General features: G+C 39.9%; 1 protein-coding gene across 10 annotated transcripts in view; it reads left to right on the forward strand.

The window, feature by feature from the left end:
• Positions 1-14,218, forward strand: part of Enox1 (ecto-NOX disulfide-thiol exchanger 1) — a 531,696-nt gene that overhangs the window by 190,002 nt on the left and 327,476 nt on the right. For 6 of the 10 annotated variants that reach the window (XM_047554188.1, XM_047554186.1, XM_047554187.1 and 3 more), the window contains one exon: positions 13,882-13,987. The exons of the other annotated variants lie outside the window; for them this stretch is intronic. The gene's annotated coding sequence lies outside the window, so the exon portion shown is untranslated. The remainder of the gene's footprint in view (positions 1-13,881; positions 13,988-14,218) is intronic. 10 annotated transcript variants of the gene reach the window in all.

Here is a 14,218-nt window from a genome sequence, read left to right on the forward strand (position 1 = left end):
AGGTCGTCATCATGGCAGGGCATGGGAATGCACACATTTCTTTATTCTTGCAGTGACAGTCATTGCATTTTATCCATGCTAATTTTGACAATGTCACACCCTCTCAGAAATATGAATACATGTATGATAGTGAGCCTTGTAAACATCTAGAGGTAAAATCAAACTAGCTCCAGAGGATTTATAAAGCACTGTCTCCTTGGTACAAACAACTCTTTTGATGCTAAGGCATGGAATCAGAAGAAGGAGGGGAACAAGGTACTAGGGGTTCTAATATAGGCATTTGGGGTGCTAATTCATAGAGGAACATCAGTCCTACAAGAGGAGAAGTCACTAAGATAAGAAGAGTGGGCAGTATGATGACATGAAGCTGTGACATTTAGTAAGTCCTTGTCACCAACAGTGGTTAGCATGCAAGCTTGCTATTAGTTTTCCCATAGTTTGTGTGATTTTCTTGACCAAGCAGGGAGCCTTTGGAGGAATAGTAGCAGTTAATATCACATATGATATTGTTTCTTTTTAGAAAGCCTTATATTTTTATTACCAATGAGATACTTCTTTGTCCCCATGTGCCTCTAAAAATTTAAAGAGAATCAAAGAATGCATAATTTATATCTGTCCCAGAGGTAACAGAGTGACTCAATGATATCTATGAAGGGATGATTTTAAATTTCATGTCTTATGCAAGAGGTGATTTTTATGTGAAAACTGTGAGAACTGGCCTCAGGGATAACCAGATAATTATCCCTCTAACATCAGAGATAGATTCCAGGGGGATTGAAGCTGAGAGCTGTGGTAGATCAGCTTTGCCCTTGTGGATCACGGTTGCCACAACGGAGCACATGGCAACAGATGCACTGCACAGAGCACATCCTGCCCCTCCCTCTGGAGAGTGCTGTTGGAGACCCTGTGTGTCTCAAAAGGCAGGTGAGCAGAGATTTCCTGTGAAAGAATCCAGGGCAAGGCTGAGTGAGATGTTTGTTTACAATAGCAAAACAAAACAAAACAGAAAAACCAAAAACAAAAACAAAAAACCAAAAAAAAACAACAACAAAAAAACTTGCTTTTTCCACTCTGATCCCAGAGATGCTCACTGATAATCAGATGAAATCCATTAGTCTTTGAGCCAGGAGTGCCATAACTGTCCTGGATCATCTTTGTTATCATTGCACTAGAGCCTGGAACCCTCCTCACCTAAGCCCCAAGGTGTATGGAATGGTCTTATTGCTGTCCAGGGGGCAAGAGGGCAAAATAAAAAATAATATACTACTGTCAACTGGTTAAGTCTCAGTTTTGTCCTCTGAGCCAAACAATTTTTAGCATTGGTTTTAATCATATTCTGGTTATTCAGTTCCCCGCTCCCCACCACCCCCAGGAAAATGTAAGTTCAAAGGAACAAAATCTTATAACCTAGTGGGGAAGGGGAGCTTGGGTAAGTGCTGAAGGGCTGGTGGAATGTTACAGTTTTTTTTTTTTTTTAAAGTCTGATTTTCTATTTTGTTATTGTATTCATGTGTATTGTATACATGTGCATTTATATGCTTTCGTTTATATATAGCAAACTTTGTTTATCTGTCAGGATATACTCTTGATAAGCCCAGGGTCTCTTTGTCTTTCTAGGAGAACTTTCTCCTTACTAGACTGTTGACTGTCAATCACCCACTCCTGCTCTGAATCATCTCTTCCTTCTGCTTCTGAGATATGTCTGACTCTTGCTCCTCCTACTTGTCTGATATGCACATGTACACAAAGCAAACAAACGTTTAGAGATTGCTGGAAGGGACTTTAGGGATTATCCACTTCAACTCCTTCATCTTTCAAATGAGGAATTGGAAGCCTTGTTTTTTTTTTTTTTAAATCTCTGTTTTCATAGCAGTGTGACTTGGAAACAGGGAAGGCTATAGGCAGGAAAACCTTTTAATAAAGGCTGTTGAAGTATTTCAGATGAAAGGTGAGTGGGTGCATGAATAAGGAATACATTCATATTTAAGGACATACAGCTGTTTGGTATCTGTTATCTGTTTTTTTAAAGTTTCTTTTCCAAAGAGACCTCAGCCATATTACATAAAATCATTTATTGAATGGTATATTGAAACACAAATATTTGTGTACTGTAAACCCTGGGAATTTGAAAGGCCTGCACCCATGGCTTATGGATGCCACGAAGTCATTAGATGGTGCTTTCCCACTATGCCCAGCCTCCGTTCTCCTTAGGCCTCTGGCTGCCAGTACTGATAGGTAAGCATTGACTTTCGAAATGAAATCTGTTTGCCTTCTTCTATCTAGCATCAGTAGAGTGAACTAAAAAAAAAAAAAAAAAAAAAAAAAACTTACTGATTGAGGAAATGAAAATAATAATTATACTAATAGACAAAACCAACAAATTGGTATAATAACTCGAATTTTAAATTTTAGCAGACCGAGAGAAACACAACACTGGAGTTCTAGGACCTGCTCTAGATGGAAGAATGACTGAGTCTAGATTGGTGACTGTGTTGAGGATGTGTAATTTTTTGGAGCTTGGTTCTTTCTGATTTGTGTTGCTCTCTTCTCTCACCTTGTGATCTGATTTGACCTTAGAAGTTCAAGTGGAGTGGGCCTACCTAATGAAGTGTTTCTGGAGGAGATTGTCAGCCTGACATTGTTTTGGTTAATGTATGATTTTCTCTCACTTAGTGACAGAAATGGCCTGGGTACTCTCTGACTTTCTTCTGAGAGCACCTGACATGATGGCTGAAGACAGTTCCTCTTTGGAATAGCCGAAATTTTAAGTCAAATGTTGCATGTTCTTAACAAATGTTGTCACTTCCAGCTGACTGCTCTAGAAGGTCTCTTATATTGGGAAGGGAAAATGGCTTCTGGATTAGCCTTTGGGCACAAATCATTTATCTGACATCTTTTATCAAAATATTGTGGCACTAGTTATATACCATCCTATGTAACTCAAGTTTATAAATAACAGTACCCCTTGTCAAAGAATTGAAAAAAGAATGTTATTCTATCACAAAGAAAGATTCATCGCTTAGGGATTTTTCATATTATGATTTGAAAGTATAATAGATCTGCATTTTTATAGCAGGGCACATTTTCTGTGGTTTTTAGAGACCCACTGTAAACCTCTTTAAATGTCAGAAAGCTTTAAAACCCAAATAGGCTGTAGTCTCATTAGAGAGCAGTCTGGCTAGAATTCACAAATTGAAATATCCTACCATAAAGTTTATTGTAAACAAAATGCAAGGAAAAGGCATGTGTGCAATTCAATAACTATCAAGCTCTGGGTTTCTAGCTTGTTGAACGCAAAGATATTCGAAGTTATATGATCATACCCTGACTCAGGTTATCATGATTTAGAAATCTACTTAATACATTCTGTTTCTCTTGCTTGCAGACAGTGGGGAGGAAGCAGAGTAGGCATAGACTCAGCAAGGGTCCCTCCTCTGCAAGGACCCCTCTCTCTACCTTGGCTCCTTTCCTTTAAATTATGAATGTTTGTGATTCTCATTCTCCTGCTTTGTGTAAGATTAATTAATTAATTATTTGACCACATCAAGATGGAGGTAAAATGATCTTTGAGAGTTATATTAATCATTTCAAGTAATTAAAAAAATTTTTAAATGCCTCTTGGCAAGCACTGTATTTATTAGATATGCTTTTGTTCATTTTAAAACGTATTAAATATTTAAAACCACTATAGAAAGACTAGATAAAAGGGAGAGTGATAGAATTTATTGGGCTGAAGATCACATTTTTAGAAAAACAATGATAGAGGTAAAATGAGGTTAAAAAATAAATGCTGATGCAGAGAAAAGGTGCTTGATGCTGACATTGTATAAAAATATGTTGTTTTGCTACCTCTTTAAAGTGTAATGAATATGTTCTGATACCTTCCTGTTAAGCATTTTGTGACCTGGTTTTTATTCCAAGCTTCCAGGCCACTAATTGTGCTACCAGGTTTTTTTTTGTATTGTTTTTCCCTCTATCAGTTTTAGTGAGTTTTGAAAAGTTCTTGGAGGGACCAGTCAGAAATTGGCATGGAGGCTTTTTATTCTAATTATGAGTAAACAAATTGATTCATTGGATGAAGTGACATTTTCCATTGCCTATCTCTCCTTTTAGAAGGGCAGATTCTGCTTATTCTTATCATAGATGCTCTGAACCTGATCACTGAAAAAATAATGATAGGCAGGACTTCAACCACAGAATTGCCAAAATAAACTGACTCCAAAAATAATAATCATATGCCTTTACATTTTACAGTAGTTTATAATTTGCAAAGCACTTTCACATCCAGGAACATTTAAAATACAAGTGTCGATCAGTAAAATATTAAACTTGCTAAAGACCTATACTGTTGGCTTTCCATCACTATAATGAAATGTCTGGGATAAATTAGTTTATAAAGAGAAAGGTTGTATGTTTTGGTTCATGGTTTTGGAGATTCTAGTCAATGATCACTTGGTCCCATTGTTTTTGACCTTCTTAGAGTGGCAACAGTATCTTATAATTTTCTTTTCTTTGTTGATATTAGTCCAGGTAATTCCATGATCTTAGCTTCTAGCCTGTTCTTTCTGTATTGTTGCAAATGTATTTAAAAAATTCTATCAAAAGATAGACACAGTGTTAACATTGAGAAAGTAACACTTTGTATAGTCCAAATCCAGAAATAAAATACATTATTCACCCTGGGGGTCCATTTCCTTAGAAGTGCCAGTATAATAGAATTCATGTGATATAGTGAGTATAAAATTTATTGGCCTATGCATTCATTGATGGTTTGCCTTAAGATGGCTATATTTGAAATCTTCAAAATGCCTAGAATTTGTTAGGTTCATTTGAGTGGCCAACTTCATTGAGTTTTATCCCTCACAACCATGGAATAAATTTTCTTTTTCAGAAAGCAATATGACCTCATTGAGAAATTTTTGAAAATATAGTGTCAAATACAAACTGTCATATTAAATCATGCTAATAAATAACAAATGGGGAAAAAATGTAAACTCTAACTTCCCCAGAGCAACTTACTTTTATCTGGAATTTGTATAAGAAAATATAATTTTCATAGCACAAAATTTATTTAAAACTTGACTCAGGAAAAAAGGCATTTCTTAAACTTCCTATTCTTAATTTCAACAGTCACAAATTATTTTGCTACTGTAGTATGTATGGTAGCTATAAAGATCAAGCATTTAAAAATAAGACCAACCAATAAAACAGAAAATCTCATTAAAAATTGCTATAACAGGTGAGAATTATTTTCTATCAGTTGGTGGTTTTACTTCTCAGTGATCCTAAGGGACATTTACTGGGATGTCATGTTTTCATTTATCCGCTTGCTTTCTAGCATAAACCTTGGTGTTGTACCAGCAGCTTCTAGTTCTCCTTGTCTTGATGTGACTAGCCTGTCCATGGATTTTTTTTTTTTTTTTTTTTTTTTTTTGCCATCCCCATGTGATTTTGACTAGTGTGCTAATTTGGAAGCTCACAGACAAAGAAGATTCTGCTGACAATGGATGGAAATCCCCCAGTCCCCAAAGTATGTATTTGTGGGTACTGGAGCTGTGAACCCTTTGGCGACTGCATACCCAAGCCTTTCACTTTCTCCCCATGTAGCTCTTGGGATCCCAAGGCCCCATCCTGGATCCATAAGGATGAGCTCCAGGCCAATGGAGATTCTGGGCTCCCGACCCCCACATTTTGTCTCATGAACTAAGGTGCTACTATACCTCTCAGCCCACTGAAAGAAGGGGGAGATGTATGTTTCACGTTCAAATCTGAACTTCAGAATTCCTTTTGGCCTAGAACCTGATTCCCTGGCTTGCTCCTTCGCTCTTCCCTGTATCTGTCTAGCTGGCCTTCCTCTCATTCTATGAAACTGCCAAGCAGGCTCTTCCCAGCCTTTGCCTCTTGCTCTTGCTCTTGCTTGGCCGTTTGCTGGGGATGTCCTGCCACATACCTTCTATCAGCTCTCAGTCCAGATGTCACTTCCTCAGAGCAGCCTGCCCTGTGACAGTACCCACTTTTCCTTTCCTGCAGTCATCTCCTGCACTGTTTCTTTTTATGCTATGTTCATCACCACCCCACTTCCCCACACTAACCAGAAGCCCTGTGCGAGGAGAAACCTGGCTTCAGGGAAGGGACTGGTGGTGGTGTCCATCAGACGCATACTGAGTAACAGGATATGATGGACATCAGCATTGCTACTCCCCTTCATAGCACATGTGGTCAGGGGCTGCAGGGACCAGCCCGGACAGTTGTCCATCCTCTAGAGCAGCTTTTCTTTTCAAATATTTGCCTTGGCAATAAACTTCTGGAACATAACTTTCTTAAAGATTAATGCTACTTCTCTGGTAACAGCTGATTCAGTTTTCTAATTGAGAGCAAAGAAGTAAACACTCTCTTATTTAAATAAACAGAAAGAGTCTGAGATGTTTGAGAGGCTAACTCCTTGGCAATCTGTGTTTTTAAGTATTCCCATCTACCTAGATGTGCACACACCAGTGCCCTCATCGTCCCCGAGGTCCACCGTGTTTCTGTTAAGGTTCTCCCCGACCTTTCGAAGGTACACAACACTTCCTTATTTTAGGTCTCCTACTCAGATCCTGTCTACCCTTTGCTGCATTTCTTGACTGCTCCTTGGGGACTCCCTTTTCTATGAGTGGTAGAACTTGCTTATTCACTGTAAGACTTAGTGGACTTAATCACACTCTAATTTATATTGTTGTCCATATTAATTACTATTATACTCACAGGCCACATTTAATAAAATGCCACATGTATGCAGGCACTACTCTATATAATAACTTCTTTAACCTATAGTAGTCCTCTGATACTGCTGTATTTATTATTCCAATATACTATATCTGTCCACATCTTACAGGTAAGAAATCTGAGGCCAGAGAGATTATCCAACCCTGGGCAATAAGGTCACCCACATGGAGGGTCAGGATTTGTTCATTGGGACCCAGTTCCAGGACATGCTCTGCCTCCTCATCTGCTCATCTGCACAAGCACAGGCTAGCTCTTTGTTGGCTGGGCTGGTGCCTTGGCTCTCTGTGCACGCCAGTGGCAAGTACAGTCAGTGGCCTACACAGAGTCCACCACAGTAGTTAATGAGGATAACAGGGAGCATGCAAGATCTAGGGTATTGACTGTGAAGATGCAAAAGGATCCCAGGAAGTCACTGAATTTTTTTTTTTAACAATAAAATAATCCTCTAGATCTGCTTTTGGTTACATACTTTGTTCTGTCTCCCACACCTCCAAGAATTGTTAGTCAGAAAGCAGGCAACAAATCAAAACGAGTAAAGAAATTTTGTTTACTGACTTTTGAGTGACTTCTAGAAAAAGGTGTAAGTACTCTGGGGTGGAGATCCCTACTGAGAATAAAAGAAGCTGCTGCCAGGAGAGATGAAGGCATTACAGAGGTCCTCTGTGGCTGTGTGAAACTTCAGGGAGTTTTCACTAATTAGTCCTGTGACCTTGTTACCTAAGGTAAGTGTGAACACCTGATCAGAACACATCCTGGCTGGCAGCATGCAGCCTGTTTTATAGTTACTGATGCGTCGTTTAAAATGCCTTCTCTTCTAGAGACTGTCCTACTCCTGAACAAAGCAAAGCCAGTTGTTTTAGTCAGCATTTTTACTGCCAAAGGCCTGATAAGAACAATTAGAGGAGGAATAAAGTTTATTTGGGGGCTCACGGTTTCAGAGGTCTCAGTCCATAGATAGCCAGCTCCTTGCTCTGGGCCCAAGGTGAAGCAGAATGTCATGGCGGAAGAGTATGGCAGAGGAAAGCAGCGTAGAGCATCACATGAGGAAGCAGAGAGCTCTGCTCACCAAGAACAAAATGGATACCCCAAAGTCATATCCTGCAATGATCTACCTCCCCAAGCCACACTCCACCTGCCTGCAGTTACTTCCCAGTTAATCCCTATCAGCAGATTAATGCACCAGTTAGGTTAAGGCTCTCATAACCCAATCATTTCATCTATAAACTTTCTTGCATTGTCTCACACATGAGCTTTTGGGGGATACCTCATATCTAAACTATAACACCAGTGGACAAATGGAAAGTTAGGAAAAGTATTTGCAGGGTACATGAAAGATGATGTGCTGATTTCCTTGCTAAACAAGGGGAACATATGTATCAATCCATTAAAAAAGTAATAATCCATGGACTGGAGTTATGGCTCAGTGATAGAGTGCTTGCCTAGCATGTGTGGGGCACTGGGTTTGATTCTCAGCACCACATATAAGTAAATGAATAAAGGTTTATGAACATCTAAAAAATATTTTTAAAAAGCTTAAAAAAGAAAGTGGGACTGTGGTGAGAGGAGCGCTGACATTTCTTGCTTAGTTTTTTCTTAACTAGTTGAAACTTGGGATTTAATTGTATGTTACTTTTAGAGAAGGATCATAGGGTATACATAAAGCATTTTACTAAAGGAGATTGTTTTAGTATTTCTAAAATGTTACTTAACCTGACATATTAGGCATTTTTTTTTTCTTGTGGTCCATGCCTCTAGCATGTTGTAATTTCCTTTGGAAATTAAAGTTTTCTTTGTTATAAACTACCATACGTTTGCTCAGCTCCTGCATTCCACTGCTCCCACCCTTGCTCTGTGTGGTTCCTTTCTGCTGTAGTACTTCTGGCAATGTACTTAAAGGGAAGAAACCCACAAGTTCTTGAAGTCATGATCCTTGTTCTCATGTTCACAACTGTGGATTGTTATGATTTAGCATCATATGTATAGACCTCAAAACATTAGAGGAAGCATATTTAAGTGAATACCCATTTTCAGAAGTTATCTTAGCTTTCTGAGAGACATTGAAGCCTAAGTCTACAGTTTGGGGCCATAGACTTAGTTCCACATTCATCTGAATCTTATATTCCGTGTCCTGCACAATAACGTTGTGAACCAAGTACTGGATTCCAGTGCAGTTTATAAAAAGCCAAGGTACAAAAACAGTTCTAAGAAGAGAATTGAGCACTGGAAATGAAAAAGAAGTACAAAGGCATTAAATTTGGGGGCCTGTGTTTGCAGGGGCTGTTTTTGTGACCCATGTCCTTTGTACATTTGTGGGGTCAGCAGGGCAGGGGTGTGTCTCTCTCAGAGCTGTTCCCTCATCCATGTTCCAGCACAGCTAAATTCTGCAGAGAGACATGCCAACAGGCCAGATGTGTGTGAATTTGCTGGAATTAGCTGAAGGAGTACTGCGATGAGCGGGGAGAGTCTCTAGTAACATATTTTTGCCCTGTTTGTAGCATTCTTGGTTATGGAAGCCAAATAGTTCTCAGAGAAGAGGACAAGTGTTCAGAAGGGTGAGAAAAAGAAGAGTTTTCTTATGTTGTTTTCATCTTCCTTAAAGGGACCAAGTATGGGAAAGGATGTATGTGGAAGAAAATGCTTTTTTATCAGGAAGGAATCCTAGCTCCAAAGACTGTTGGTCAGCTAGTAAATGGAAATCTGCTGCTTTGAAACATAAACCCAAGAGTTTTATTATAAAAATCTACTTCTCCTTAATCTCTATCTTCTGTTGATTTCCTATCTGTAATTTGGCATAGTGATCCATTTTTGCCCTTGACCTGGAAGAGTGGAAAATAACAAAAAGAATAATAATGAATCATCTGGTCTATCTGGTTTGAAAGGGAGAAGGATCTCTCTGTCACGGGCAAAATAAAGTCTGCCCCAGCAACTAAGGCAAATCAGCTGACTGAGTCGCTGTCATCAGGGAAGACATGCAGGATTTTCTCCTGACACCAGTACAAACCAGATCCATCCTGGAAACACCCTGACTCCTTCAGATTGTTGTGCTGGGATGTCCGTCCAGCTTGACAGCCTGTCCAACCTTGCCTTGCTTCAAGGAAGTGAGCGGCCGGCTAATTGTTTTCAAATTAACTGCTGCTTGAACAAGCACACCCAGAGGAATAGTTCAGACTGGAGACTGCAGAATCCTTCCAGCCAGGGGAGCCCATCATCAACATGATAGCTGATAGTCTCACCGCTGAAAACCGACTGTCGGCAGAAAGGTACTTCTTGGGGGCAGGAAAAGCAGCTGCCAGCTAGACACCCTTTGCCTGGCAGAGACATTTCCTCTTCTCCCCAGAGGTTCCCCAAGTCTGTGGATCCTGCCTTCTGGACAGTTCTGCACTGAGTTGATTTTCCAGCTCCTGGAGGGCACCTCGGGACAGCCTTCCACTCAGCATCCTTCCTGGCAGGGCTCTCCCAGAGGGGCTCTTCTCCCGTCAACGCCAGCTCTTTTTTTTCCCCTTGTGATTTCCCACAGTGGGACACTAGATATAAATTCGCTTAAACTTCAGAAGGCAGGAGATGGTGTGAGGTTGGAAGAATATCCATTTTAGTACTTGGTGTAACCTGTGGCCTCCTAAATGACAAATCCCTCTCTGCCTGGTTTCTCACCGTTCCTGTTTTTCCTGCTTCCAGTCCCAAAGTGAATCTCTTGTTTTCAGCTCAACTCCTTAAGTTGCTGGAACCTGTCAGGTTTGACTCTAAGGTATCTTAGGGTATTACTCTTACAGAGATGGAAGAGGTGGGTGGGGTACCGTTCCTAGCACCAGCACCCTATGCAGCTCCTGAATCAGCAGGACCTTGGATTTCACTTAGAAGGGGAAGATCAAAGTCACCTGCTTCTCATCTCTGTCATCCTTGCCCCTCCCAGATAGGACATCCTCCCTCCCATACTCATTCCTGCACCTGTCAGGGAGTTGCTACTAAAAGAACCATCCTCCGCATGCCCCCTCCTTGGAGATGTGAGTTACTCATCTTCTGAAACTTCTTTGCTGTGGTAGCCAGGCTTCCCGGTAGCCTCAGGTTTCTTTACCCAAGCCCTCACCTCCACTACAATTTGGTCACATTCCTTCCTTTTCTATTTCAACTCCCTCAGTCCTTCGTCCTGGATGCAGGGATAGAATGCACATTCTCCTGGTTCTCTGTGTTTCTCCCATCTTAAGGAAAAACTTTCCTACCTTGAGGCTCACACAGTTTTCCTGGTGGTTGGAGAGGACCTGACCCTGATCTGTAACATGTCCTCTCCCTGTATCTTCATATGGCACTGTCTGCTTCCACCTGTTCTTTCAAGCTTTCTCCATCCATGGGAATAAGTTCTTTACCCAACCTACTCGAATCCCATCTAGCTAGCTAGTCCTTTTGCCCCACCCCTGCATCCCTTCTCAGTAACTCCTGCGACTAGAAATTTCTTTTAAGGTATTCATTCTTTGACACATAATCACATATGGTACTTATGACAGTCGACTTTTACTTTGAATTGTAATTTCCATTTTCTAATATTGAATGTTTTATGTGTTGTGTGACTAACATACACGCTTAGATTGTCAACTTTTTTGAGGATAGAGCCTTTGGGGAATTTTAATATGATTATCATCACGCCTAAGCCTTACATTTAAGTGCCTGAAAATATTTGTTGAACAAAAGAATTAATCAATCATGAATGAATGTTTCAAGATGTTGGAGAACTTTGCTTTCTTTTGTTGCCTAATTTGCCAGCTATGACCTTTTTAAACAAATTTTCTGATGCAAGCTCTTAGTTCTAACTTACCATGAAGTTTGAGAGATCTCTAGTAAAGTGGTTTGAACTCATCAAAAAAATTATTTTTAATTAAACTTTACAAGTATAAGGTAAAAGTTGTAGTAGAGTCAAAATGTGTCTGTATTCACGATCCTCTCAATGAATAAGAAAATACAGCAGCCTTAAGGGAAAACCTAACCATATATGGTATTAATCTCTGTAAAATGTTCCTTTTGTCTTTTTGTTCCATAATAGAAAAGAAAAATAGTTCTCGAGTTAAAAAAGAAAACTGGCCCAGTAAGCCTAGAAACTTCTTTTAATTGCTCACTTATTTTCCTGGAAGCATCAAAGGGGATGGGAATGATTAAGGGTTTAGAAAAAATTACTATTATTTATGTCTCATGATACAGTGAGAGCTCACCACAGGATGCTTTTTGCTATACATTGAACATCCATTGCTATCAAAGTTCTTTTCATTTTAGGAAACTGTACCCAACTGAGTAATTTAAGTAGGGGAAGATTTGGAAGATTGAGAACTGCTAAATGTGGGGGGAGGGAGGAGGGAGATTGTAACCGCTGATCCGTCCTCTACTTTGATTTCTCTGCCCTATGCTATCTCTAGAAAGCAGTATGTCATCCCTCGCTGCAGTGGAACAGATTCATACATATTTACTAGTTGCAAATTATAAATGTGCAGCCCAGAGAGTAACAGTGTTCTTTGTCTTTCTGCTTTTCTTCCTTCGCTAATGATTCAAAACTCTTTATACACCCAGAACCAGGAGACTGGTTTTGTAGCTTGTCATATCCTTTGTACAACCAATTAGGTCTTTGTCATTTAAATGGAATTTTATTTACCAGTTTGGAAGCTTGCATGGAGGTAGACTGAGGTTTTCTCCATCCTGTGTCCAGCCTTTGATGTAATGATTTATGAAGGTACTAGGAGAGATATTGATCCTGCTAATAGCTTCTGCCTTGCCACATAATGTTTTACATTTTACTCAGCTAAAAGACCATATTCCCTTTCTCCTCATCTGATTGACTATAAATGCTTTGGCCTTTCCTCAGTAATTATCTCACTTACCAAAGCAGTGGGTAAAAGTCAAGTATTTATAGACTAATTAGTGAAGTCAACATGCCTGCGTAGGGTACTTTACATGACGCCAAGAAGTATGGCACAGTATGTGAAATTAGCAAAGTTTGGGATGAGGCTCAAGAAAGCAAGGGCTAAGATCACCAATGGTGGAGGCCATGTGCTGCGGTGGCAGCTGGCTATGGTATGAGTGGCAGCACACGGCCAAGGCCATGCTCTGATAACAGCACACTGGCTCTGTAGCTTCCTCCCCTTGCTCCTCAAGTCTTTTTATTTATGAAAACTTTGGAATATTAGTGAGGTCTGATTTTATTTCAGATTTGGTGTTTTCGAGTTTACTATCTCAGGATACTAACAGGTGTCTTTGGTACCATTTAACATTTGAGCTCTTGGGTAGAAAGACATGACAAGCATGCAAGAATCATTTTGTTGTCTATAAAGCTATGTTGTACTTTTGAAACAACTTTAAAAGTATTAATTCCTGTCCACGATATAATTAGCTTGACTTTGAAAATAAGAAAAACACTGCTGGTGTAACGAGAGTTTTGGGCTAGGAGTCAGAAAACCTGGTTTGGGTCTCAGCTTTGTAAACAGTCACTGCACTTCCTCGTGCTGGCCACACAAGCCCTTTGTGTACCAGTTTCCGCATTTTGAAACTAGAGATATAAAATATTATAAAAATCAAAGGGGGTAATGAATATCCAATTACTTTGTAAATTGTACAGCACTGTAGAGATGAAATATTTTAAAAACTCATTTGCAGTTACATAAGGGCCAGTGAAAGATTCCTTTCAAGATAAATGTAGGCAGAAATAGGATTGCAGCCCAGACTGCTGTTAACTTTGTAATGTTGCTCCCTGTTTTTACCAGTGATCTGACCTACAGTTAGATCTTCACGTAACCTGCCTTTTGTGCCCCATGTACATTTTAGACAGGATTCAAAATCTCTTTGAAATCTCCAATGGAGATCATGGGATTTCTTTGGCAATAACAAGGAATGTCTCATTACCTAGGACCCATTTGTAATGATTGCTGTTTCCCCCAAGTAGCAGTAATGCATCTGGAAAGATCCTTTTTTGCTTTCTCACAGTGTTCTAGGCCTAGAATGGGAAACAAAGCGGGCCACAGACCAGCAATACCTCAGTATGTCTGCCCCAAGTGAATGTCCCTTTGCATCTGATTTACGCCTGCTTTTGTTTGTTCATTATCCTGTGCTTCCTTTAATCCCCCCACCTGTCATCATCCGCAGGAACTAACAATTTGCAAAACCAGATGCCAAGGCAAAATTGAACCCACCCATGACCTCAAAAGGGGAGAAGGCAGGCGTGTTTAAGTGAGCCAGCTTTAAAGAAGTGGTGAGTACCTGTACACGAATGAGATGTGGATTTTCTTTCCAGCCTTGTCATCAAGGGCTGCCAGGCCTCCAGTGCTGTCTGTCTAATGGGTAACTTTTGTTTTTCTGGGAGGGAGCAAAACAAAACTGCTGGTAGTCGTATGTTCACTGTTAATTTTCATCATGACTGCTTTATAGACCACTCAATGTGAGTTTCCACATTTCAGCACATAGATGTTATTACTCTAGGTAC

This window comes from Sciurus carolinensis, chromosome 5 (assembly GCF_902686445.1).
Source record: "Sciurus carolinensis chromosome 5, mSciCar1.2, whole genome shotgun sequence".
Taxonomy (NCBI): domain Eukaryota; kingdom Metazoa; phylum Chordata; class Mammalia; order Rodentia; family Sciuridae; genus Sciurus; species Sciurus carolinensis.